Consider the following 27,405-nt stretch of genomic DNA (forward strand, 5'->3'; position numbering starts at 1 on the left):
ATAAATCTATATCTAATTTCTAGCTTTTGCTCTGTGTTTAACGTATTATGACCAAAACAAATATGAAGTTCACGACAATTCCATCGGACTTGTATATTCGTTTAAAAATAGCTCCGTTTCGAATCTAACGCTCCATTGCTATGGTAACATGGTGAATAATAGCCCTGCCGCTAATGGATATGTAGAAGATGACCATCGGTGGCGCTCTCAACTTCTCGTGCCACGTCTGGCACCTATACAAGAAGTAACCGACATATTACTGGCGCAATCCCGACCGAACATATTTTAACTCTCCTCAGACAGACTTTTCTACACTGATCCCAGAAAGCATTAAGTGCCGTCAAAATGCCTCAGTTGCCAATAGGTACATGTCCATGACGTAACACTGTTCTCGTTGTGCAGAAAACTGAAGTCAAAAGTAAGGCATATACTGATAGGCCTAGACTAGGTATACGTTGCAGACTATACATATGCTAACTTCACAGACAGACATACATGCATTCAGACAACTTCGGGTAATGTAAAATATCACTAACCGTAATCACGTTATGTTTACTCTGTCTTCAAATGTCGTCCTTTTCTTCTCTGCAACCCCGGGCCGTCATTGGAGTCGTTCGAACAACTATATTAAGGCGAAGAACGACGTCAAGATATATCCAACGTCTAGACTACACTGCTTGCAATGGAGAGAGAACTGCCCAGTACAGTACAGTACGTGTTGATATGAACGCCTACAAAATGACAACAAATATTTTCCATTGAAAATCCACTGTGTATGACGGTATAGTAAACACTCGTATATAGATCAACGCACACGCGCGCACGGAGGTATTATGTACGTACAGCATGCAATGCAGACAAATATTTCGGAGCGCGCGCTTCTGATTTTGTGCTGATATTCTTGTGAGCGCTCTTGTATCACTGTTTGCATGCGCGCACGGACAAGATAGACGTCAGACTATCACGCTGTAGCTACTAAACCTTTACTTACATGTGTACAGCAGTAGACTACTGTGATGGTTGCATGCGGCAGTTTAATTTTGTGTGCACAATATGTCAGCATTGTACGGTGGCTTAATAAGGACATAGGAAAGAAAAACAGTGTCCCCAAATCTCACAATGTTGTCTTTTTATCTCAAACGTTGCCTCTTTTTTTCCCTTCAAAATTTAGATCCAAAAACAAAAGTCCAAAAGTAGAGACAAAAAGTCCAAATTTTCAGATTTGAGCAGACTTGTTTCCTTTCCTATGTCCCTATTAAGCCACCGTAGTATTGTGACTATTCTATGATCAGAAAAACTGTACAAATCTAACGGAATTGCTAATGTTATAATGTTAAGAGACTGGCCTTTATCATCCCTGTAAAGTCAGAACGCGACGGTGTTTATTTCAGTCACGGTTGGCAGCCCTCTTAGGGTTTTAATCAGGAGCTTTCTATTTTATAGCTGTTGTAGGTGTCGTACCAGAAGTAATCCTTCCATTATCTTACACAGTACTAAGTCCGTCACGTTTAGGGTCCGCTAAAGTATAGCTAGAAGTTGTCAACTGACAAATCATACCCCCACGTTGATATCTGAGGGCTTGGCCTGCCAGGGTGCATGCACATTTCTATATCATGACGCAGTTTAGACTTTGAGCTAGAAGAGGAGCAAGTTGAGCACACTGAACCGTCCGCTCGCACGGAGAAACATATCCAGATTAAAACACAGAATTTCTTAACTGTTCTGTGTCACCTCCTTGAATCCTCCTTATTTGCACATCACCTCTACTTTGAATTATGCGCTTCCACATCAAGACATTCAAAACGATCGTGGTGACTGGAAATATGCCATAACAAGCATTGCGTTAGGTCATGTTACGTCTCGTGTGTGTCTGTGTGCTTTACTTATCTTTTCGTGTTTTTTTTTTTTCGTTTTTTTTTTTTTTCGTTTTTTTTTTTCACGGTTAAACTTTTGTGCGAATGTACAATACTCCAATTGGGGCATGGTATGCATTCATATCACATTGTTTTGGAACAATCTGGAACTCTAAGTATTATTTCGACCCAAGAATCACCAGGCTGGCGTGGTGGCCTGAACGGTTGGAAGACAGCACTGCGCGTCGGTGTTTGTTGTCAGGCTGTGTGAATCGCGCCGATCGGATGACAGACACTGCTTTGTTTATAATGGCATCGCCAAGGTGGAATTTTTACACGGGCCTAGGATCCCAATTCCGTATCCTCCCTTAGTTCGCAAAAGCATCCGGGAGATTACGTTTAGAGTCCGGCCTTCGGGCCAGAAGTGGGCTAGCTGACTTGCAATGGAGGGCTCACGTCGATTCGGACTGGGTTGATGTTCAACGTTCAGTGAAACCATGGCCTCGATGAGGCGTAATCTCTTGTTAATTTTAGCTTTCTGTCTTCAATTTTATAATATAATTATATAAATTAATTATTGCCTTTTTTATTCGTCTTTTTCTCGCTTAGTTATCGCATTTTATTCAAGGTTAAATATATGCTCATGTCTGCCTAGGTTCGACTCCCCGCCGAAGCAATATTTTATTTTATTTTTTTATTATTATTATTAATATTTGGGGTGTTGTTAATATCTGCATGTCTATGCATGGTGTTTTAAGTTTGTTTCGCTTTGTTTGTCTGTTTTTTTGTTTGTTTTTTTAGGGGGAGGGGGGTGTTTGTCTCTATTTTGGTATTTTGTTTCGCGTAAACAAAGTAGGTCATTGCAATAATTTTTGCACAACTTGTCAATAGAAACCGATTCGGAACTTAAGACCTGAGTGGTAAATTTGATTTCTGTCTCGCTCGTCGCCTTTCACTGGAAATTTGAATGAAAGTATTCATAAGGACGAAAACTGTACCTGCAAAAAGAAATGCTTCTTTTGTACAGTGTAAGGCCACCGCGACATCTTTTCTGACAAGCTTGATGATATTTGTTCTTCGGGAATGTTGTGTCATTACTTAGCCTTTATATTATAAACAGTTAAGTGTGGAAACAGCTATGCTCCTGTTAGAACAACTTAACATTTCTTAAATGCTGATTTACTGAGGCAGGCGTTTGAAAGACAGTGTGATACAAACAGGTACGGTAACGTCATAAACAATGCCACGAGCTCTCCGTGCATTAAAAACGATCGAAATGTGCGGTATTCATGACGGTACACAAAGCAGATAATGCGGATACAGCAGACATAGCCGAGAATAAAATCTAGTAGCGTGGAGGATTCAATTATGACATACTAGGACTTTCTACTGGTAAACTTTACTCATTGTCGAATAAATCTATATCTAATTTCTAGCTTTTGCTCTGTGTTTAACGTATTATGACCAAAACAAATATGAAGTTCACGACAATTCCATCGGACTTGTATATTCGTTTAAAAATAGCTCCGTTTCGAATCTAACGCTCCATTGCTATGGTAACATGGTGAATAATAGCCCTGCCGCTAATGGATATGTAGAAGATGACCATCGGTGGCGCTCTCAACTTCTCGTGCCACGTCTGGCACCTATACAAGAAGTAACCGACATATTACTGGCGCAATCCCGACCGAACATATTTTAACTCTCCTCAGACAGACTTTTCTACACTGATCCCAGAAAGCATTAAGTGCCGTCAAAATGCCTCAGTTGCCAATAGGTACATGTCCATGACGTAACACTGTTCTCGTTGTGCAGAAAACTGAAGTCAAAAGTAAGGCATATACTGATAGGCCTAGACTAGGTATACGTTGCAGACTATACATATGCTAACTTCACAGACAGACATACATGCATTCAGACAACTTCGGGTAATGTAAAATATCACTAACCGTAATCACGTTATGTTTACTCTGTCTTCAAATGTCGTCCTTTTCTTCTCTGCAACCCCGGGCCGTCATTGGAGTCGTTCGAACAACTATATTAAGGCGAAGAACGACGTCAAGATATATCCAACGTCTAGACTACACTGCTTGCAATGGAGAGAGAACTGCCCAGTACAGTACAGTACGTGTTGATATGAACGCCTACAAAATGACAACAAATATTTTCCATTGAAAATCCACTGTGTATGACGGTATAGTAAACACTCGTATATAGATCAACGCACACGCGCGCACGGAGGTATTATGTACGTACAGCATGCAATGCAGACAAATATTTCGGAGCGCGCGCTTCTGATTTTGTGCTGATATTCTTGTGAGCGCTCTTGTATCACTGTTTGCATGCGCGCACGGACAAGATAGACGTCAGACTATCACGCTGTAGCTACTAAACCTTTACTTACATGTGTACAGCAGTAGACTACTGTGATGGTTGCATGCGGCAGTTTAATTTTGTGTGCACAATATGTCAGCATTGTACGGTGGCTTAATAAGGACATAGGAAAGAAAAACAGTGTCCCCAAATCTCACAATGTTGTCTTTTTATCTCAAACGTTGCCTCTTTTTTTCCCTTCAAAATTTAGATCCAAAAACAAAAGTCCAAAAGTAGAGACAAAAAGTCCAAATTTTCAGATTTGAGCAGACTTGTTTCCTTTCCTATGTCCCTATTAAGCCACCGTAGTATTGTGACTATTCTATGATCAGAAAAACTGTACAAATCTAACGGAATTGCTAATGTTATAATGTTAAGAGACTGGCCTTTATCATCCCTGTAAAGTCAGAACGCGACGGTGTTTATTTCAGTCACGGTTGGCAGCCCTCTTAGGGTTTTAATCAGGAGCTTTCTATTTTATAGCTGTTGTAGGTGTCGTACCAGAAGTAATCCTTCCATTATCTTACACAGTACTAAGTCCGTCACGTTTAGGGTCCGCTAAAGTATAGCTAGAAGTTGTCAACTGACAAATCATACCCCCACGTTGATATCTGAGGGCTTGGCCTGCCAGGGTGCATGCACATTTCTATATCATGACGCAGTTTAGACTTTGAGCTAGAAGAGGAGCAAGTTGAGCACACTGAACCGTCCGCTCGCACGGAGAAACATATCCAGATTAAAACACAGAATTTCTTAACTGTTCTGTGTCACCTCCTTGAATCCTCCTTATTTGCACATCACCTCTACTTTGAATTATGCGCTTCCACATCAAGACATTCAAAACGATCGTGGTGACTGGAAATATGCCATAACAAGCATTGCGTTAGGTCATGTTACGTCTCGTGTGTGTCTGTGTGCTTTACTTATCTTTTCGTGTTTTTTTTTTTTCGTTTTTTTTTTTTTTCGTTTTTTTTTTTCACGGTTAAACTTTTGTGCGAATGTACAATACTCCAATTGGGGCATGGTATGCATTCATATCACATTGTTTTGGAACAATCTGGAACTCTAAGTATTATTTCGACCCAAGAATCACCAGGCTGGCGTGGTGGCCTGAACGGTTGGAAGACAGCACTGCGCGTCGGTGTTTGTTGTCAGGCTGTGTGAATCGCGCCGATCGGATGACAGACACTGCTTTGTTTATAATGGCATCGCCAAGGTGGAATTTTTACACGGGCCTAGGATCCCAATTCCGTATCCTCCCTTAGTTCGCAAAAGCATCCGGGAGATTACGTTTAGAGTCCGGCCTTCGGGCCAGAAGTGGGCTAGCTGACTTGCAATGGAGGGCTCACGTCGATTCGGACTGGGTTGATGTTCAACGTTCAGTGAAACCATGGCCTCGATGAGGCGTAATCTCTTGTTAATTTTAGCTTTCTGTCTTCAATTTTATAATATAATTATATAAATTAATTATTGCCTTTTTTATTCGTCTTTTTCTCGCTTAGTTATCGCATTTTATTCAAGGTTAAATATATGCTCATGTCTGCCTAGGTTCGACTCCCCGCCGAAGCAATATTTTATTTTATTTTTTTATTATTATTATTAATATTTGGGGTGTTGTTAATATCTGCATGTCTATGCATGGTGTTTTAAGTTTGTTTCGCTTTGTTTGTCTGTTTTTTTGTTTGTTTTTTTAGGGGGAGGGGGGTGTTTGTCTCTATTTTGGTATTTTGTTTCGCGTAAACAAAGTAGGTCATTGCAATAATTTTTGCACAACTTGTCAATAGAAACCGATTCGGAACTTAAGACCTGAGTGGTAAATTTGATTTCTGTCTCGCTCGTCGCCTTTCACTGGAAATTTGAATGAAAGTATTCATAAGGACGAAAACTGTACCTGCAAAAAGAAATGCTTCTTTTGTACAGTGTAAGGCCACCGCGACATCTTTTCTGACAAGCTTGATGATATTTGTTCTTCGGGAATGTTGTGTCATTACTTAGCCTTTATATTATAAACAGTTAAGTGTGGAAACAGCTATGCTCCTGTTAGAACAACTTAACATTTCTTAAATGCTGATTTACTGAGGCAGGCGTTTGAAAGACAGTGTGATACAAACAGGTACGGTAACGTCATAAACAATGCCACGAGCTCTCCGTGCATTAAAAACGATCGAAATGTGCGGTATTCATGACGGTACACAAAGCAGATAATGCGGATACAGCAGACATAGCCGAGAATAAAATCTAGTAGCGTGGAGGATTCAATTATGACATACTAGGACTTTCTACTGGTAAACTTTACTCATTGTCGAATAAATCTATATCTAATTTCTAGCTTTTGCTCTGTGTTTAACGTATTATGACCAAAACAAATATGAAGTTCACGACAATTCCATCGGACTTGTATATTCGTTTAAAAATAGCTCCGTTTCGAATCTAACGCTCCATTGCTATGGTAACATGGTGAATAATAGCCCTGCCGCTAATGGATATGTAGAAGATGACCATCGGTGGCGCTCTCAACTTCTCGTGCCACGTCTGGCACCTATACAAGAAGTAACCGACATATTACTGGCGCAATCCCGACCGAACATATTTTAACTCTCCTCAGACAGACTTTTCTACACTGATCCCAGAAAGCATTAAGTGCCGTCAAAATGCCTCAGTTGCCAATAGGTACATGTCCATGACGTAACACTGTTCTCGTTGTGCAGAAAACTGAAGTCAAAAGTAAGGCATATACTGATAGGCCTAGACTAGGTATACGTTGCAGACTATACATATGCTAACTTCACAGACAGACATACATGCATTCAGACAACTTCGGGTAATGTAAAATATCACTAACCGTAATCACGTTATGTTTACTCTGTCTTCAAATGTCGTCCTTTTCTTCTCTGCAACCCCGGGCCGTCATTGGAGTCGTTCGAACAACTATATTAAGGCGAAGAACGACGTCAAGATATATCCAACGTCTAGACTACACTGCTTGCAATGGAGAGAGAACTGCCCAGTACAGTACAGTACGTGTTGATATGAACGCCTACAAAATGACAACAAATATTTTCCATTGAAAATCCACTGTGTATGACGGTATAGTAAACACTCGTATATAGATCAACGCACACGCGCGCACGGAGGTATTATGTACGTACAGCATGCAATGCAGACAAATATTTCGGAGCGCGCGCTTCTGATTTTGTGCTGATATTCTTGTGAGCGCTCTTGTATCACTGTTTGCATGCGCGCACGGACAAGATAGACGTCAGACTATCACGCTGTAGCTACTAAACCTTTACTTACATGTGTACAGCAGTAGACTACTGTGATGGTTGCATGCGGCAGTTTAATTTTGTGTGCACAATATGTCAGCATTGTACGGTGGCTTAATAAGGACATAGGAAAGAAAAACAGTGTCCCCAAATCTCACAATGTTGTCTTTTTATCTCAAACGTTGCCTCTTTTTTTCCCTTCAAAATTTAGATCCAAAAACAAAAGTCCAAAAGTAGAGACAAAAAGTCCAAATTTTCAGATTTGAGCAGACTTGTTTCCTTTCCTATGTCCCTATTAAGCCACCGTAGTATTGTGACTATTCTATGATCAGAAAAACTGTACAAATCTAACGGAATTGCTAATGTTATAATGTTAAGAGACTGGCCTTTATCATCCCTGTAAAGTCAGAACGCGACGGTGTTTATTTCAGTCACGGTTGGCAGCCCTCTTAGGGTTTTAATCAGGAGCTTTCTATTTTATAGCTGTTGTAGGTGTCGTACCAGAAGTAATCCTTCCATTATCTTACACAGTACTAAGTCCGTCACGTTTAGGGTCCGCTAAAGTATAGCTAGAAGTTGTCAACTGACAAATCATACCCCCACGTTGATATCTGAGGGCTTGGCCTGCCAGGGTGCATGCACATTTCTATATCATGACGCAGTTTAGACTTTGAGCTAGAAGAGGAGCAAGTTGAGCACACTGAACCGTCCGCTCGCACGGAGAAACATATCCAGATTAAAACACAGAATTTCTTAACTGTTCTGTGTCACCTCCTTGAATCCTCCTTATTTGCACATCACCTCTACTTTGAATTATGCGCTTCCACATCAAGACATTCAAAACGATCGTGGTGACTGGAAATATGCCATAACAAGCATTGCGTTAGGTCATGTTACGTCTCGTGTGTGTCTGTGTGCTTTACTTATCTTTTCGTGTTTTTTTTTTTTCGTTTTTTTTTTTTTTCGTTTTTTTTTTTCACGGTTAAACTTTTGTGCGAATGTACAATACTCCAATTGGGGCATGGTATGCATTCATATCACATTGTTTTGGAACAATCTGGAACTCTAAGTATTATTTCGACCCAAGAATCACCAGGCTGGCGTGGTGGCCTGAACGGTTGGAAGACAGCACTGCGCGTCGGTGTTTGTTGTCAGGCTGTGTGAATCGCGCCGATCGGATGACAGACACTGCTTTGTTTATAATGGCATCGCCAAGGTGGAATTTTTACACGGGCCTAGGATCCCAATTCCGTATCCTCCCTTAGTTCGCAAAAGCATCCGGGAGATTACGTTTAGAGTCCGGCCTTCGGGCCAGAAGTGGGCTAGCTGACTTGCAATGGAGGGCTCACGTCGATTCGGACTGGGTTGATGTTCAACGTTCAGTGAAACCATGGCCTCGATGAGGCGTAATCTCTTGTTAATTTTAGCTTTCTGTCTTCAATTTTATAATATAATTATATAAATTAATTATTGCCTTTTTTATTCGTCTTTTTCTCGCTTAGTTATCGCATTTTATTCAAGGTTAAATATATGCTCATGTCTGCCTAGGTTCGACTCCCCGCCGAAGCAATATTTTATTTTATTTTTTTATTATTATTATTAATATTTGGGGTGTTGTTAATATCTGCATGTCTATGCATGGTGTTTTAAGTTTGTTTCGCTTTGTTTGTCTGTTTTTTTGTTTGTTTTTTTAGGGGGAGGGGGGTGTTTGTCTCTATTTTGGTATTTTGTTTCGCGTAAACAAAGTAGGTCATTGCAATAATTTTTGCACAACTTGTCAATAGAAACCGATTCGGAACTTAAGACCTGAGTGGTAAATTTGATTTCTGTCTCGCTCGTCGCCTTTCACTGGAAATTTGAATGAAAGTATTCATAAGGACGAAAACTGTACCTGCAAAAAGAAATGCTTCTTTTGTACAGTGTAAGGCCACCGCGACATCTTTTCTGACAAGCTTGATGATATTTGTTCTTCGGGAATGTTGTGTCATTACTTAGCCTTTATATTATAAACAGTTAAGTGTGGAAACAGCTATGCTCCTGTTAGAACAACTTAACATTTCTTAAATGCTGATTTACTGAGACAGGCGTTTGAAAGACAGTGTGATACAAACAGGTACGGTAACGTCATAAACAATGCCACGAGCTCTCCGTGCATTAAAAACGATCGAAATGTGCGGTATTCATGACGGTACACAAAGCAGATAATGCGGATACAGCAGACATAGCCGAGAATAAAATCTAGTAGCGTGGAGGATTCAATTATGACATACTAGGACTTTCTACTGGTAAACTTTACTCATTGTCGAATAAATCTATATCTAATTTCTAGCTTTTGCTCTGTGTTTAACGTATTATGACCAAAACAAATATGAAGTTCACGACAATTCCATCGGACTTGTATATTCGTTTAAAAATAGCTCCGTTTCGAATCTAACGCTCCATTGCTATGGTAACATGGTGAATAATAGCCCTGCCGCTAATGGATATGTAGAAGATGACCATCGGTGGCGCTCTCAACTTCTCGTGCCACGTCTGGCACCTATACAAGAAGTAACCGACATATTACTGGCGCAATCCCGACCGAACATATTTTAACTCTCCTCAGACAGACTTTTCTACACTGATCCCAGAAAGCATTAAGTGCCGTCAAAATGCCTCAGTTGCCAATAGGTACATGTCCATGACGTAACACTGTTCTCGTTGTGCAGAAAACTGAAGTCAAAAGTAAGGCATATACTGATAGGCCTAGACTAGGTATACGTTGCAGACTATACATATGCTAACTTCACAGACAGACATACATGCATTCAGACAACTTCGGGTAATGTAAAATATCACTAACCGTAATCACGTTATGTTTACTCTGTCTTCAAATGTCGTCCTTTTCTTCTCTGCAACCCCGGGCCGTCATTGGAGTCGTTCGAACAACTATATTAAGGCGAAGAACGACGTCAAGATATATCCAACGTCTAGACTACACTGCTTGCAATGGAGAGAGAACTGCCCAGTACAGTACAGTACGTGTTGATATGAACGCCTACAAAATGACAACAAATATTTTCCATTGAAAATCCACTGTGTATGACGGTATAGTAAACACTCGTATATAGATCAACGCACACGCGCGCACGGAGGTATTATGTACGTACAGCATGCAATGCAGACAAATATTTCGGAGCGCGCGCTTCTGATTTTGTGCTGATATTCTTGTGAGCGCTCTTGTATCACTGTTTGCATGCGCGCACGGACAAGATAGACGTCAGACTATCACGCTGTAGCTACTAAACCTTTACTTACATGTGTACAGCAGTAGACTACTGTGATGGTTGCATGCGGCAGTTTAATTTTGTGTGCACAATATGTCAGCATTGTACGGTGGCTTAATAAGGACATAGGAAAGAAAAACAGTGTCCCCAAATCTCACAATGTTGTCTTTTTATCTCAAACGTTGCCTCTTTTTTTCCCTTCAAAATTTAGATCCAAAAACAAAAGTCCAAAAGTAGAGACAAAAAGTCCAAATTTTCAGATTTGAGCAGACTTGTTTCCTTTCCTATGTCCCTATTAAGCCACCGTAGTATTGTGACTATTCTATGATCAGAAAAACTGTACAAATCTAACGGAATTGCTAATGTTATAATGTTAAGAGACTGGCCTTTATCATCCCTGTAAAGTCAGAACGCGACGGTGTTTATTTCAGTCACGGTTGGCAGCCCTCTTAGGGTTTTAATCAGGAGCTTTCTATTTTATAGCTGTTGTAGGTGTCGTACCAGAAGTAATCCTTCCATTATCTTACACAGTACTAAGTCCGTCACGTTTAGGGTCCGCTAAAGTATAGCTAGAAGTTGTCAACTGACAAATCATACCCCCACGTTGATATCTGAGGGCTTGGCCTGCCAGGGTGCATGCACATTTCTATATCATGACGCAGTTTAGACTTTGAGCTAGAAGAGGAGCAAGTTGAGCACACTGAACCGTCCGCTCGCACGGAGAAACATATCCAGATTAAAACACAGAATTTCTTAACTGTTCTGTGTCACCTCCTTGAATCCTCCTTATTTGCACATCACCTCTACTTTGAATTATGCGCTTCCACATCAAGACATTCAAAACGATCGTGGTGACTGGAAATATGCCATAACAAGCATTGCGTTAGGTCATGTTACGTCTCGTGTGTGTCTGTGTGCTTTACTTATCTTTTCGTGTTTTTTTTTTTTCGTTTTTTTTTTTTTTCGTTTTTTTTTTTCACGGTTAAACTTTTGTGCGAATGTACAATACTCCAATTGGGGCATGGTATGCATTCATATCACATTGTTTTGGAACAATCTGGAACTCTAAGTATTATTTCGACCCAAGAATCACCAGGCTGGCGTGGTGGCCTGAACGGTTGGAAGACAGCACTGCGCGTCGGTGTTTGTTGTCAGGCTGTGTGAATCGCGCCGATCGGATGACAGACACTGCTTTGTTTATAATGGCATCGCCAAGGTGGAATTTTTACACGGGCCTAGGATCCCAATTCCGTATCCTCCCTTAGTTCGCAAAAGCATCCGGGAGATTACGTTTAGAGTCCGGCCTTCGGGCCAGAAGTGGGCTAGCTGACTTGCAATGGAGGGCTCACGTCGATTCGGACTGGGTTGATGTTCAACGTTCAGTGAAACCATGGCCTCGATGAGGCGTAATCTCTTGTTAATTTTAGCTTTCTGTCTTCAATTTTATAATATAATTATATAAATTAATTATTGCCTTTTTTATTCGTCTTTTTCTCGCTTAGTTATCGCATTTTATTCAAGGTTAAATATATGCTCATGTCTGCCTAGGTTCGACTCCCCGCCGAAGCAATATTTTATTTTATTTTTTTATTATTATTATTAATATTTGGGGTGTTGTTAATATCTGCATGTCTATGCATGGTGTTTTAAGTTTGTTTCGCTTTGTTTGTCTGTTTTTTTGTTTGTTTTTTTAGGGGGAGGGGGGTGTTTGTCTCTATTTTGGTATTTTGTTTCGCGTAAACAAAGTAGGTCATTGCAATAATTTTTGCACAACTTGTCAATAGAAACCGATTCGGAACTTAAGACCTGAGTGGTAAATTTGATTTCTGTCTCGCTCGTCGCCTTTCACTGGAAATTTGAATGAAAGTATTCATAAGGACGAAAACTGTACCTGCAAAAAGAAATGCTTCTTTTGTACAGTGTAAGGCCACCGCGACATCTTTTCTGACAAGCTTGATGATATTTGTTCTTCGGGAATGTTGTGTCATTACTTAGCCTTTATATTATAAACAGTTAAGTGTGGAAACAGCTATGCTCCTGTTAGAACAACTTAACATTTCTTAAATGCTGATTTACTGAGGCAGGCGTTTGAAAGACAGTGTGATACAAACAGGTACGGTAACGTCATAAACAATGCCACGAGCTCTCCGTGCATTAAAAACGATCGAAATGTGCGGTATTCATGACGGTACACAAAGCAGATAATGCGGATACAGCAGACATAGCCGAGAATAAAATCTAGTAGCGTGGAGGATTCAATTATGACATACTAGGACTTTCTACTGGTAAACTTTACTCATTGTCGAATAAATCTATATCTAATTTCTAGCTTTTGCTCTGTGTTTAACGTATTATGACCAAAACAAATATGAAGTTCACGACAATTCCATCGGACTTGTATATTCGTTTAAAAATAGCTCCGTTTCGAATCTAACGCTCCATTGCTATGGTAACATGGTGAATAATAGCCCTGCCGCTAATGGATATGTAGAAGATGACCATCGGTGGCGCTCTCAACTTCTCGTGCCACGTCTGGCACCTATACAAGAAGTAACCGACATATTACTGGCGCAATCCCGACCGAACATATTTTAACTCTCCTCAGACAGACTTTTCTACACTGATCCCAGAAAGCATTAAGTGCCGTCAAAATGCCTCAGTTGCCAATAGGTACATGTCCATGACGTAACACTGTTCTCGTTGTGCAGAAAACTGAAGTCAAAAGTAAGGCATATACTGATAGGCCTAGACTAGGTATACGTTGCAGACTATACATATGCTAACTTCACAGACAGACATACATGCATTCAGACAACTTCGGGTAATGTAAAATATCACTAACCGTAATCACGTTATGTTTACTCTGTCTTCAAATGTCGTCCTTTTCTTCTCTGCAACCCCGGGCCGTCATTGGAGTCGTTCGAACAACTATATTAAGGCGAAGAACGACGTCAAGATATATCCAACGTCTAGACTACACTGCTTGCAATGGAGAGAGAACTGCCCAGTACAGTACAGTACGTGTTGATATGAACGCCTACAAAATGACAACAAATATTTTCCATTGAAAATCCACTGTGTATGACGGTATAGTAAACACTCGTATATAGATCAACGCACACGCGCGCACGGAGGTATTATGTACGTACAGCATGCAATGCAGACAAATATTTCGGAGCGCGCGCTTCTGATTTTGTGCTGATATTCTTGTGAGCGCTCTTGTATCACTGTTTGCATGCGCGCACGGACAAGATAGACGTCAGACTATCACGCTGTAGCTACTAAACCTTTACTTACATGTGTACAGCAGTAGACTACTGTGATGGTTGCATGCGGCAGTTTAATTTTGTGTGCACAATATGTCAGCATTGTACGGTGGCTTAATAAGGACATAGGAAAGAAAAACAGTGTCCCCAAATCTCACAATGTTGTCTTTTTATCTCAAACGTTGCCTCTTTTTTTCCCTTCAAAATTTAGATCCAAAAACAAAAGTCCAAAAGTAGAGACAAAAAGTCCAAATTTTCAGATTTGAGCAGACTTGTTTCCTTTCCTATGTCCCTATTAAGCCACCGTAGTATTGTGACTATTCTATGATCAGAAAAACTGTACAAATCTAACGGAATTGCTAATGTTATAATGTTAAGAGACTGGCCTTTATCATCCCTGTAAAGTCAGAACGCGACGGTGTTTATTTCAGTCACGGTTGGCAGCCCTCTTAGGGTTTTAATCAGGAGCTTTCTATTTTATAGCTGTTGTAGGTGTCGTACCAGAAGTAATCCTTCCATTATCTTACACAGTACTAAGTCCGTCACGTTTAGGGTCCGCTAAAGTATAGCTAGAAGTTGTCAACTGACAAATCATACCCCCACGTTGATATCTGAGGGCTTGGCCTGCCAGGGTGCATGCACATTTCTATATCATGACGCAGTTTAGACTTTGAGCTAGAAGAGGAGCAAGTTGAGCACACTGAACCGTCCGCTCGCACGGAGAAACATATCCAGATTAAAACACAGAATTTCTTAACTGTTCTGTGTCACCTCCTTGAATCCTCCTTATTTGCACATCACCTCTACTTTGAATTATGCGCTTCCACATCAAGACATTCAAAACGATCGTGGTGACTGGAAATATGCCATAACAAGCATTGCGTTAGGTCATGTTACGTCTCGTGTGTGTCTGTGTGCTTTACTTATCTTTTCGTGTTTTTTTTTTTTCGTTTTTTTTTTTTTTCGTTTTTTTTTTTCACGGTTAAACTTTTGTGCGAATGTACAATACTCCAATTGGGGCATGGTATGCATTCATATCACATTGTTTTGGAACAATCTGGAACTCTAAGTATTATTTCGACCCAAGAATCACCAGGCTGGCGTGGTGGCCTGAACGGTTGGAAGACAGCACTGCGCGTCGGTGTTTGTTGTCAGGCTGTGTGAATCGCGCCGATCGGATGACAGACACTGCTTTGTTTATAATGGCATCGCCAAGGTGGAATTTTTACACGGGCCTAGGATCCCAATTCCGTATCCTCCCTTAGTTCGCAAAAGCATCCGGGAGATTACGTTTAGAGTCCGGCCTTCGGGCCAGAAGTGGGCTAGCTGACTTGCAATGGAGGGCTCACGTCGATTCGGACTGGGTTGATGTTCAACGTTCAGTGAAACCATGGCCTCGATGAGGCGTAATCTCTTGTTAATTTTAGCTTTCTGTCTTCAATTTTATAATATAATTATATAAATTAATTATTGCCTTTTTTATTCGTCTTTTTCTCGCTTAGTTATCGCATTTTATTCAAGGTTAAATATATGCTCATGTCTGCCTAGGTTCGACTCCCCGCCGAAGCAATATTTTATTTTATTTTTTTATTATTATTATTAATATTTGGGGTGTTGTTAATATCTGCATGTCTATGCATGGTGTTTTAAGTTTGTTTCGCTTTGTTTGTCTGTTTTTTTGTTTGTTTTTTTAGGGGGAGGGGGGTGTTTGTCTCTATTTTGGTATTTTGTTTCGCGTAAACAAAGTAGGTCATTGCAATAATTTTTGCACAACTTGTCAATAGAAACCGATTCGGAACTTAAGACCTGAGTGGTAAATTTGATTTCTGTCTCGCTCGTCGCCTTTCACTGGAAATTTGAATGAAAGTATTCATAAGGACGAAAACTGTACCTGCAAAAAGAAATGCTTCTTTTGTACAGTGTAAGGCCACCGCGACATCTTTTCTGACAAGCTTGATGATATTTGTTCTTCGGGAATGTTGTGTCATTACTTAGCCTTTATATTATAAACAGTTAAGTGTGGAAACAGCTATGCTCCTGTTAGAACAACTTAACATTTCTTAAATGCTGATTTACTGAGGCAGGCGTTTGAAAGACAGTGTGATACAAACAGGTACGGTAACGTCATAAACAATGCCACGAGCTCTCCGTGCATTAAAAACGATCGAAATGTGCGGTATTCATGACGGTACACAAAGCAGATAATGCGGATACAGCAGACATAGCCGAGAATAAAATCTAGTAGCGTGGAGGATTCAATTATGACATACTAGGACTTTCTACTGGTAAACTTTACTCATTGTCGAATAAATCTATATCTAATTTCTAGCTTTTGCTCTGTGTTTAACGTATTATGACCAAAACAAATATGAAGTTCACGACAATTCCATCGGACTTGTATATTCGTTTAAAAATAGCTCCGTTTCGAATCTAACGCTCCATTGCTATGGTAACATGGTGAATAATAGCCCTGCCGCTAATGGATATGTAGAAGATGACCATCGGTGGCGCTCTCAACTTCTCGTGCCACGTCTGGCACCTATACAAGAAGTAACCGACATATTACTGGCGCAATCCCGACCGAACATATTTTAACTCTCCTCAGACAGACTTTTCTACACTGATCCCAGAAAGCATTAAGTGCCGTCAAAATGCCTCAGTTGCCAATAGGTACATGTCCATGACGTAACACTGTTCTCGTTGTGCAGAAAACTGAAGTCAAAAGTAAGGCATATACTGATAGGCCTAGACTAGGTATACGTTGCAGACTATACATATGCTAACTTCACAGACAGACATACATGCATTCAGACAACTTCGGGTAATGTAAAATATCACTAACCGTAATCACGTTATGTTTACTCTGTCTTCAAATGTCGTCCTTTTCTTCTCTGCAACCCCGGGCCGTCATTGGAGTCGTTCGAACAACTATATTAAGGCGAAGAACGACGTCAAGATATATCCAACGTCTAGACTACACTGCTTGCAATGGAGAGAGAACTGCCCAGTACAGTACAGTACGTGTTGATATGAACGCCTACAAAATGACAACAAATATTTTCCATTGAAAATCCACTGTGTATGACGGTATAGTAAACACTCGTATATAGATCAACGCACACGCGCGCACGGAGGTATTATGTACGTACAGCATGCAATGCAGACAAATATTTCGGAGCGCGCGCTTCTGATTTTGTGCTGATATTCTTGTGAGCGCTCTTGTATCACTGTTTGCATGCGCGCACGGACAAGATAGACGTCAGACTATCACGCTGTAGCTACTAAACCTTTACTTACATGTGTACAGCAGTAGACTACTGTGATGGTTGCATGCGGCAGTTTAATTTTGTGTGCACAATATGTCAGCATTGTACGGTGGCTTAATAAGGACATAGGAAAGAAAAACAGTGTCCCCAAATCTCACAATGTTGTCTTTTTATCTCAAACGTTGCCTCTTTTTTTCCCTTCAAAATTTAGATCCAAAAACAAAAGTCCAAAAGTAGAGACAAAAAGTCCAAATTTTCAGATTTGAGCAGACTTGTTTCCTTTCCTATGTCCCTATTAAGCCACCGTAGTATTGTGACTATTCTATGATCAGAAAAACTGTACAAATCTAACGGAATTGCTAATGTTATAATGTTAAGAGACTGGCCTTTATCATCCCTGTAAAGTCAGAACGCGACGGTGTTTATTTCAGTCACGGTTGGCAGCCCTCTTAGGGTTTTAATCAGGAGCTTTCTATTTTATAGCTGTTGTAGGTGTCGTACCAGAAGTAATCCTTCCATTATCTTACACAGTACTAAGTCCGTCACGTTTAGGGTCCGCTAAAGTATAGCTAGAAGTTGTCAACTGACAAATCATACCCCCACGTTGATATCTGAGGGCTTGGCCTGCCAGGGTGCATGCACATTTCTATATCATGACGCAGTTTAGACTTTGAGCTAGAAGAGGAGCAAGTTGAGCACACTGAACCGTCCGCTCGCACGGAGAAACATATCCAGATTAAAACACAGAATTTCTTAACTGTTCTGTGTCACCTCCTTGAATCCTCCTTATTTGCACATCACCTCTACTTTGAATTATGCGCTTCCACATCAAGACATTCAAAACGATCGTGGTGACTGGAAATATGCCATAACAAGCATTGCGTTAGGTCATGTTACGTCTCGTGTGTGTCTGTGTGCTTTACTTATCTTTTCGTGTTTTTTTTTTTTCGTTTTTTTTTTTTTTCGTTTTTTTTTTTCACGGTTAAACTTTTGTGCGAATGTACAATACTCCAATTGGGGCATGGTATGCATTCATATCACATTGTTTTGGAACAATCTGGAACTCTAAGTATTATTTCGACCCAAGAATCACCAGGCTGGCGTGGTGGCCTGAACGGTTGGAAGACAGCACTGCGCGTCGGTGTTTGTTGTCAGGCTGTGTGAATCGCGCCGATCGGATGACAGACACTGCTTTGTTTATAATGGCATCGCCAAGGTGGAATTTTTACACGGGCCTAGGATCCCAATTCCGTATCCTCCCTTAGTTCGCAAAAGCATCCGGGAGATTACGTTTAGAGTCCGGCCTTCGGGCCAGAAGTGGGCTAGCTGACTTGCAATGGAGGGCTCACGTCGATTCGGACTGGGTTGATGTTCAACGTTCAGTGAAACCATGGCCTCGATGAGGCGTAATCTCTTGTTAATTTTAGCTTTCTGTCTTCAATTTTATAATATAATTATATAAATTAATTATTGCCTTTTTTATTCGTCTTTTTCTCGCTTAGTTATCGCATTTTATTCAAGGTTAAATATATGCTCATGTCTGCCTAGGTTCGACTCCCCGCCGAAGCAATATTTTATTTTATTTTTTTATTATTATTATTAATATTTGGGGTGTTGTTAATATCTGCATGTCTATGCATGGTGTTTTAAGTTTGTTTCGCTTTGTTTGTCTGTTTTTTTGTTTGTTTTTTTAGGGGGAGGGGGGTGTTTGTCTCTATTTTGGTATTTTGTTTCGCGTAAACAAAGTAGGTCATTGCAATAATTTTTGCACAACTTGTCAATAGAAACCGATTCGGAACTTAAGACCTGAGTGGTAAATTTGATTTCTGTCTCGCTCGTCGCCTTTCACTGGAAATTTGAATGAAAGTATTCATAAGGACGAAAACTGTACCTGCAAAAAGAAATGCTTCTTTTGTACAGTGTAAGGCCACCGCGACATCTTTTCTGACAAGCTTGATGATATTTGTTCTTCGGGAATGTTGTGTCATTACTTAGCCTTTATATTATAAACAGTTAAGTGTGGAAACAGCTATGCTCCTGTTAGAACAACTTAACATTTCTTAAATGCTGATTTACTGAGGCAGGCGTTTGAAAGACAGTGTGATACAAACAGGTACGGTAACGTCATAAACAATGCCACGAGCTCTCCGTGCATTAAAAACGATCGAAATGTGCGGTATTCATGACGGTACACAAAGCAGATAATGCGGATACAGCAGACATAGCCGAGAATAAAATCTAGTAGCGTGGAGGATTCAATTATGACATACTAGGACTTTCTACTGGTAAACTTTACTCATTGTCGAATAAATCTATATCTAATTTCTAGCTTTTGCTCTGTGTTTAACGTATTATGACCAAAACAAATATGAAGTTCACGACAATTCCATCGGACTTGTATATTCGTTTAAAAATAGCTCCGTTTCGAATCTAACGCTCCATTGCTATGGTAACATGGTGAATAATAGCCCTGCCGCTAATGGATATGTAGAAGATGACCATCGGTGGCGCTCTCAACTTCTCGTGCCACGTCTGGCACCTATACAAGAAGTAACCGACATATTACTGGCGCAATCCCGACCGAACATATTTTAACTCTCCTCAGACAGACTTTTCTACACTGATCCCAGAAAGCATTAAGTGCCGTCAAAATGCCTCAGTTGCCAATAGGTACATGTCCATGACGTAACACTGTTCTCGTTGTGCAGAAAACTGAAGTCAAAAGTAAGGCATATACTGATAGGCCTAGACTAGGTATACGTTGCAGACTATACATATGCTAACTTCACAGACAGACATACATGCATTCAGACAACTTCGGGTAATGTAAAATATCACTAACCGTAATCACGTTATGTTTACTCTGTCTTCAAATGTCGTCCTTTTCTTCTCTGCAACCCCGGGCCGTCATTGGAGTCGTTCGAACAACTATATTAAGGCGAAGAACGACGTCAAGATATATCCAACGTCTAGACTACACTGCTTGCAATGGAGAGAGAACTGCCCAGTACAGTACAGTACGTGTTGATATGAACGCCTACAAAATGACAACAAATATTTTCCATTGAAAATCCACTGTGTATGACGGTATAGTAAACACTCGTATATAGATCAACGCACACGCGCGCACGGAGGTATTATGTACGTACAGCATGCAATGCAGACAAATATTTCGGAGCGCGCGCTTCTGATTTTGTGCTGATATTCTTGTGAGCGCTCTTGTATCACTGTTTGCATGCGCGCACGGACAAGATAGACGTCAGACTATCACGCTGTAGCTACTAAACCTTTACTTACATGTGTACAGCAGTAGACTACTGTGATGGTTGCATGCGGCAGTTTAATTTTGTGTGCACAATATGTCAGCATTGTACGGTGGCTTAATAAGGACATAGGAAAGAAAAACAGTGTCCCCAAATCTCACAATGTTGTCTTTTTATCTCAAACGTTGCCTCTTTTTTTCCCTTCAAAATTTAGATCCAAAAACAAAAGTCCAAAAGTAGAGACAAAAAGTCCAAATTTTCAGATTTGAGCAGACTTGTTTCCTTTCCTATGTCCCTATTAAGCCACCGTAGTATTGTGACTATTCTATGATCAGAAAAACTGTACAAATCTAACGGAATTGCTAATGTTATAATGTTAAGAGACTGGCCTTTATCATCCCTGTAAAGTCAGAACGCGACGGTGTTTATTTCAGTCACGGTTGGCAGCCCTCTTAGGGTTTTAATCAGGAGCTTTCTATTTTATAGCTGTTGTAGGTGTCGTACCAGAAGTAATCCTTCCATTATCTTACACAGTACTAAGTCCGTCACGTTTAGGGTCCGCTAAAGTATAGCTAGAAGTTGTCAACTGACAAATCATACCCCCACGTTGATATCTGAGGGCTTGGCCTGCCAGGGTGCATGCACATTTCTATATCATGACGCAGTTTAGACTTTGAGCTAGAAGAGGAGCAAGTTGAGCACACTGAACCGTCCGCTCGCACGGAGAAACATATCCAGATTAAAACACAGAATTTCTTAACTGTTCTGTGTCACCTCCTTGAATCCTCCTTATTTGCACATCACCTCTACTTTGAATTATGCGCTTCCACATCAAGACATTCAAAACGATCGTGGTGACTGGAAATATGCCATAACAAGCATTGCGTTAGGTCATGTTACGTCTCGTGTGTGTCTGTGTGCTTTACTTATCTTTTCGTGTTTTTTTTTTTTCGTTTTTTTTTTTTTTCGTTTTTTTTTTTCACGGTTAAACTTTTGTGCGAATGTACAATACTCCAATTGGGGCATGGTATGCATTCATATCACATTGTTTTGGAACAATCTGGAACTCTAAGTATTATTTCGACCCAAGAATCACCAGGCTGGCGTGGTGGCCTGAACGGTTGGAAGACAGCACTGCGCGTCGGTGTTTGTTGTCAGGCTGTGTGAATCGCGCCGATCGGATGACAGACACTGCTTTGTTTATAATGGCATCGCCAAGGTGGAATTTTTACACGGGCCTAGGATCCCAATTCCGTATCCTCCCTTAGTTCGCAAAAGCATCCGGGAGATTACGTTTAGAGTCCGGCCTTCGGGCCAGAAGTGGGCTAGCTGACTTGCAATGGAGGGCTCACGTCGATTCGGACTGGGTTGATGTTCAACGTTCAGTGAAACCATGGCCTCGATGAGGCGTAATCTCTTGTTAATTTTAGCTTTCTGTCTTCAATTTTATAATATAATTATATAAATTAATTATTGCCTTTTTTATTCGTCTTTTTCTCGCTTAGTTATCGCATTTTATTCAAGGTTAAATATATGCTCATGTCTGCCTAGGTTCGACTCCCCGCCGAAGCAATATTTTATTTTATTTTTTTATTATTATTATTAATATTTGGGGTGTTGTTAATATCTGCATGTCTATGCATGGTGTTTTAAGTTTGTTTCGCTTTGTTTGTCTGTTTTTTTGTTTGTTTTTTTAGGGGGAGGGGGGTGTTTGTCTCTATTTTGGTATTTTGTTTCGCGTAAACAAAGTAGGTCATTGCAATAATTTTTGCACAACTTGTCAATAGAAACCGATTCGGAACTTAAGACCTGAGTGGTAAATTTGATTTCTGTCTCGCTCGTCGCCTTTCACTGGAAATTTGAATGAAAGTATTCATAAGGACGAAAACTGTACCTGCAAAAAGAAATGCTTCTTTTGTACAGTGTAAGGCCACCGCGACATCTTTTCTGACAAGCTTGATGATATTTGTTCTTCGGGAATGTTGTGTCATTACTTAGCCTTTATATTATAAACAGTTAAGTGTGGAAACAGCTATGCTCCTGTTAGAACAACTTAACATTTCTTAAATGCTGATTTACTGAGGCAGGCGTTTGAAAGACAGTGTGATACAAACAGGTACGGTAACGTCATAAACAATGCCACGAGCTCTCCGTGCATTAAAAACGATCGAAATGTGCGGTATTCATGACGGTACACAAAGCAGATAATGCGGATACAGCAGACATAGCCGAGAATAAAATCTAGTAGCGTGGAGGATTCAATTATGACATACTAGGACTTTCTACTGGTAAACTTTACTCATTGTCGAATAAATCTATATCTAATTTCTAGCTTTTGCTCTGTGTTTAACGTATTATGACCAAAACAAATATGAAGTTCACGACAATTCCATCGGACTTGTATATTCGTTTAAAAATAGCTCCGTTTCGAATCTAACGCTCCATTGCTATGGTAACATGGTGAATAATAGCCCTGCCGCTAATGGATATGTAGAAGATGACCATCGGTGGCGCTCTCAACTTCTCGTGCCACGTCTGGCACCTATACAAGAAGTAACCGACATATTACTGGCGCAATCCCGACCGAACATATTTTAACTCTCCTCAGACAGACTTTTCTACACTGATCCCAGAAAGCATTAAGTGCCGTCAAAATGCCTCAGTTGCCAATAGGTACATGTCCATGACGTAACACTGTTCTCGTTGTGCAGAAAACTGAAGTCAAAAGTAAGGCATATACTGATAGGCCTAGACTAGGTATACGTTGCAGACTATACATATGCTAACTTCACAGACAGACATACATGCATTCAGACAACTTCGGGTAATGTAAAATATCACTAACCGTAATCACGTTATGTTTACTCTGTCTTCAAATGTCGTCCTTTTCTTCTCTGCAACCCCGGGCCGTCATTGGAGTCGTTCGAACAACTATATTAAGGCGAAGAACGACGTCAAGATATATCCAACGTCTAGACTACACTGCTTGCAATGGAGAGAGAACTGCCCAGTACAGTACAGTACGTGTTGATATGAACGCCTACAAAATGACAACAAATATTTTCCATTGAAAATCCACTGTGTATGACGGTATAGTAAACACTCGTATATAGATCAACGCACACGCGCGCACGGAGGTATTATGTACGTACAGCATGCAATGCAGACAAATATTTCGGAGCGCGCGCTTCTGATTTTGTGCTGATATTCTTGTGAGCGCTCTTGTATCACTGTTTGCATGCGCGCACGGACAAGATAGACGTCAGACTATCACGCTGTAGCTACTAAACCTTTACTTACATGTGTACAGCAGTAGACTACTGTGATGGTTGCATGCGGCAGTTTAATTTTGTGTGCACAATATGTCAGCATTGTACGGTGGCTTAATAAGGACATAGGAAAGAAAAACAGTGTCCCCAAATCTCACAATGTTGTCTTTTTATCTCAAACGTTGCCTCTTTTTTTCCCTTCAAAATTTAGATCCAAAAACAAAAGTCCAAAAGTAGAGACAAAAAGTCCAAATTTTCAGATTTGAGCAGACTTGTTTCCTTTCCTATGTCCCTATTAAGCCACCGTAGTATTGTGACTATTCTATGATCAGAAAAACTGTACAAATCTAACGGAATTGCTAATGTTATAATGTTAAGAGACTGGCCTTTATCATCCCTGTAAAGTCAGAACGCGACGGTGTTTATTTCAGTCACGGTTGGCAGCCCTCTTAGGGTTTTAATCAGGAGCTTTCTATTTTATAGCTGTTGTAGGTGTCGTACCAGAAGTAATCCTTCCATTATCTTACACAGTACTAAGTCCGTCACGTTTAGGGTCCGCTAAAGTATAGCTAGAAGTTGTCAACTGACAAATCATACCCCCACGTTGATATCTGAGGGCTTGGCCTGCCAGGGTGCATGCACATTTCTATATCATGACGCAGTTTAGACTTTGAGCTAGAAGAGGAGCAAGTTGAGCACACTGAACCGTCCGCTCGCACGGAGAAACATATCCAGATTAAAACACAGAATTTCTTAACTGTTCTGTGTCACCTCCTTGAATCCTCCTTATTTGCACATCACCTCTACTTTGAATTATGCGCTTCCACATCAAGACATTCAAAACGATCGTGGTGACTGGAAATATGCCATAACAAGCATTGCGTTAGGTCATGTTACGTCTCGTGTGTGTCTGTGTGCTTTACTTATCTTTTCGTGTTTTTTTTTTTTCGTTTTTTTTTTTTTTCGTTTTTTTTTTTCACGGTTAAACTTTTGTGCGAATGTACAATACTCCAATTGGGGCATGGTATGCATTCATATCACATTGTTTTGGAACAATCTGGAACTCTAAGTATTATTTCGACCCAAGAATCACCAGGCTGGCGTGGTGGCCTGAACGGTTGGAAGACAGCACTGCGCGTCGGTGTTTGTTGTCAGGCTGTGTGAATCGCGCCGATCGGATGACAGACACTGCTTTGTTTATAATGGCATCGCCAAGGTGGAATTTTTACACGGGCCTAGGATCCCAATTCCGTATCCTCCCTTAGTTCGCAAAAGCATCCGGGAGATTACGTTTAGAGTCCGGCCTTCGGGCCAGAAGTGGGCTAGCTGACTTGCAATGGAGGGCTCACGTCGATTCGGACTGGGTTGATGTTCAACGTTCAGTGAAACCATGGCCTCGATGAGGCGTAATCTCTTGTTAATTTTAGCTTTCTGTCTTCAATTTTATAATATAATTATATAAATTAATTATTGCCTTTTTTATTCGTCTTTTTCTCGCTTAGTTATCGCATTTTATTCAAGGTTAAATATATGCTCATGTCTGCCTAGGTTCGACTCCCCGCCGAAGCAATATTTTATTTTATTTTTTTATTATTATTATTAATATTTGGGGTGTTGTTAATATCTGCATGTCTATGCATGGTGTTTTAAGTTTGTTTCGCTTTGTTTGTCTGTTTTTTTGTTTGTTTTTTTAGGGGGAGGGGGGGTGTTTGTCTCTATTTTGGTATTTTGTTTCGCGTAAACAAAGTAGGTCATTGCAATAATTTTTGCACAACTTGTCAATAGAAACCGATTCGGAACTTAAGACCTGAGTGGTAAATTTGATTTCTGTCTCGCTCGTCGCCTTTCACTGGAAATTTGAATGAAAGTATTCATAAGGACGAAAACTGTACCTGCAAAAAGAAATGCTTCTTTTGTACAGTGTAAGGCCACCGCGACATCTTTTCTGACAAGCTTGATGATATTTGTTCTTCGGGAATGTTGTGTCATTACTTAGCCTTTATATTATAAACAGTTAAGTGTGGAAACAGCTATGCTCCTGTTAGAACAACTTAACATTTCTTAAATGCTGATTTACTGAGGCAGGCGTTTGAAAGACAGTGTGATACAAACAGGTACGGTAACGTCATAAACAATGCCACGAGCTCTCCGTGCATTAAAAACGATCGAAATGTGCGGTATTCATGACGGTACACAAAGCAGATAATGCGGATACAGCAGACATAGCCGAGAATAAAATCTAGTAGCGTGGAGGATTCAATTATGACATACTAGGACTTTCTACTGGTAAACTTTACTCATTGTCGAATAAATCTATATCTAATTTCTAGCTTTTGCTCTGTGTTTAACGTATTATGACCAAAACAAATATGAAGTTCACGACAATTCCATCGGACTTGTATATTCGTTTAAAAATAGCTCCGTTTCGAATCTAACGCTCCATTGCTATGGTAACATGGTGAATAATAGCCCTGCCGCTAATGGATATGTAGAAGATGACCATCGGTGGCGCTCTCAACTTCTCGTGCCACGTCTGGCACCTATACAAGAAGTAACCGACATATTACTGGCGCAATCCCGACCGAACATATTTTAACTCTCCTCAGACAGACTTTTCTACACTGATCCCAGAAAGCATTAAGTGCCGTCAAAATGCCTCAGTTGCCAATAGGTACATGTCCATGACGTAACACTGTTCTCGTTGTGCAGAAAACTGAAGTCAAAAGTAAGGCATATACTGATAGGCCTAGACTAGGTATACGTTGCAGACTATACATATGCTAACTTCACAGACAGACATACATGCATTCAGACAACTTCGGGTAATGTAAAATATCACTAACCGTAATCACGTTATGTTTACTCTGTCTTCAAATGTCGTCCTTTTCTTCTCTGCAACCCCGGGCCGTCATTGGAGTCGTTCGAACAACTATATTAAGGCGAAGAACGACGTCAAGATATATCCAACGTCTAGACTACACTGCTTGCAATGGAGAGAGAACTGCCCAGTACAGTACAGTACGTGTTGATATGAACGCCTACAAAATGACAACAAATATTTTCCATTGAAAATCCACTGTGTATGACGGTATAGTAAACACTCGTATATAGATCAACGCACACGCGCGCACGGAGGTATTATGTACGTACAGCATGCAATGCAGACAAATATTTCGGAGCGCGCGCTTCTGATTTTGTGCTGATATTCTTGTGAGCGCTCTTGTATCACTGTTTGCATGCGCGCACGGACAAGATAGACGTCAGACTATCACGCTGTAGCTACTAAACCTTTACTTACATGTGTACAGCAGTAGACTACTGTGATGGTTGCATGCGGCAGTTTAATTTTGTGTGCACAATATGTCAGCATTGTACGGTGGCTTAATAAGGACATAGGAAAGAAAAACAGTGTCCCCAAATCTCACAATGTTGTCTTTTTATCTCAAACGTTGCCTCTTTTTTTCCCTTCAAAATTTAGATCCAAAAACAAAAGTCCAAAAGTAGAGACAAAAAGTCCAAATTTTCAGATTTGAGCAGACTTGTTTCCTTTCCTATGTCCCTATTAAGCCACCGTAGTATTGTG

The sequence above is a fragment of the Apostichopus japonicus genome, chromosome 13 (assembly GCF_037975245.1).
Source record: "Apostichopus japonicus isolate 1M-3 chromosome 13, ASM3797524v1, whole genome shotgun sequence".
Classification (NCBI taxonomy): Eukaryota; Metazoa; Echinodermata; class Holothuroidea; order Aspidochirotida; family Stichopodidae; genus Apostichopus; species Apostichopus japonicus.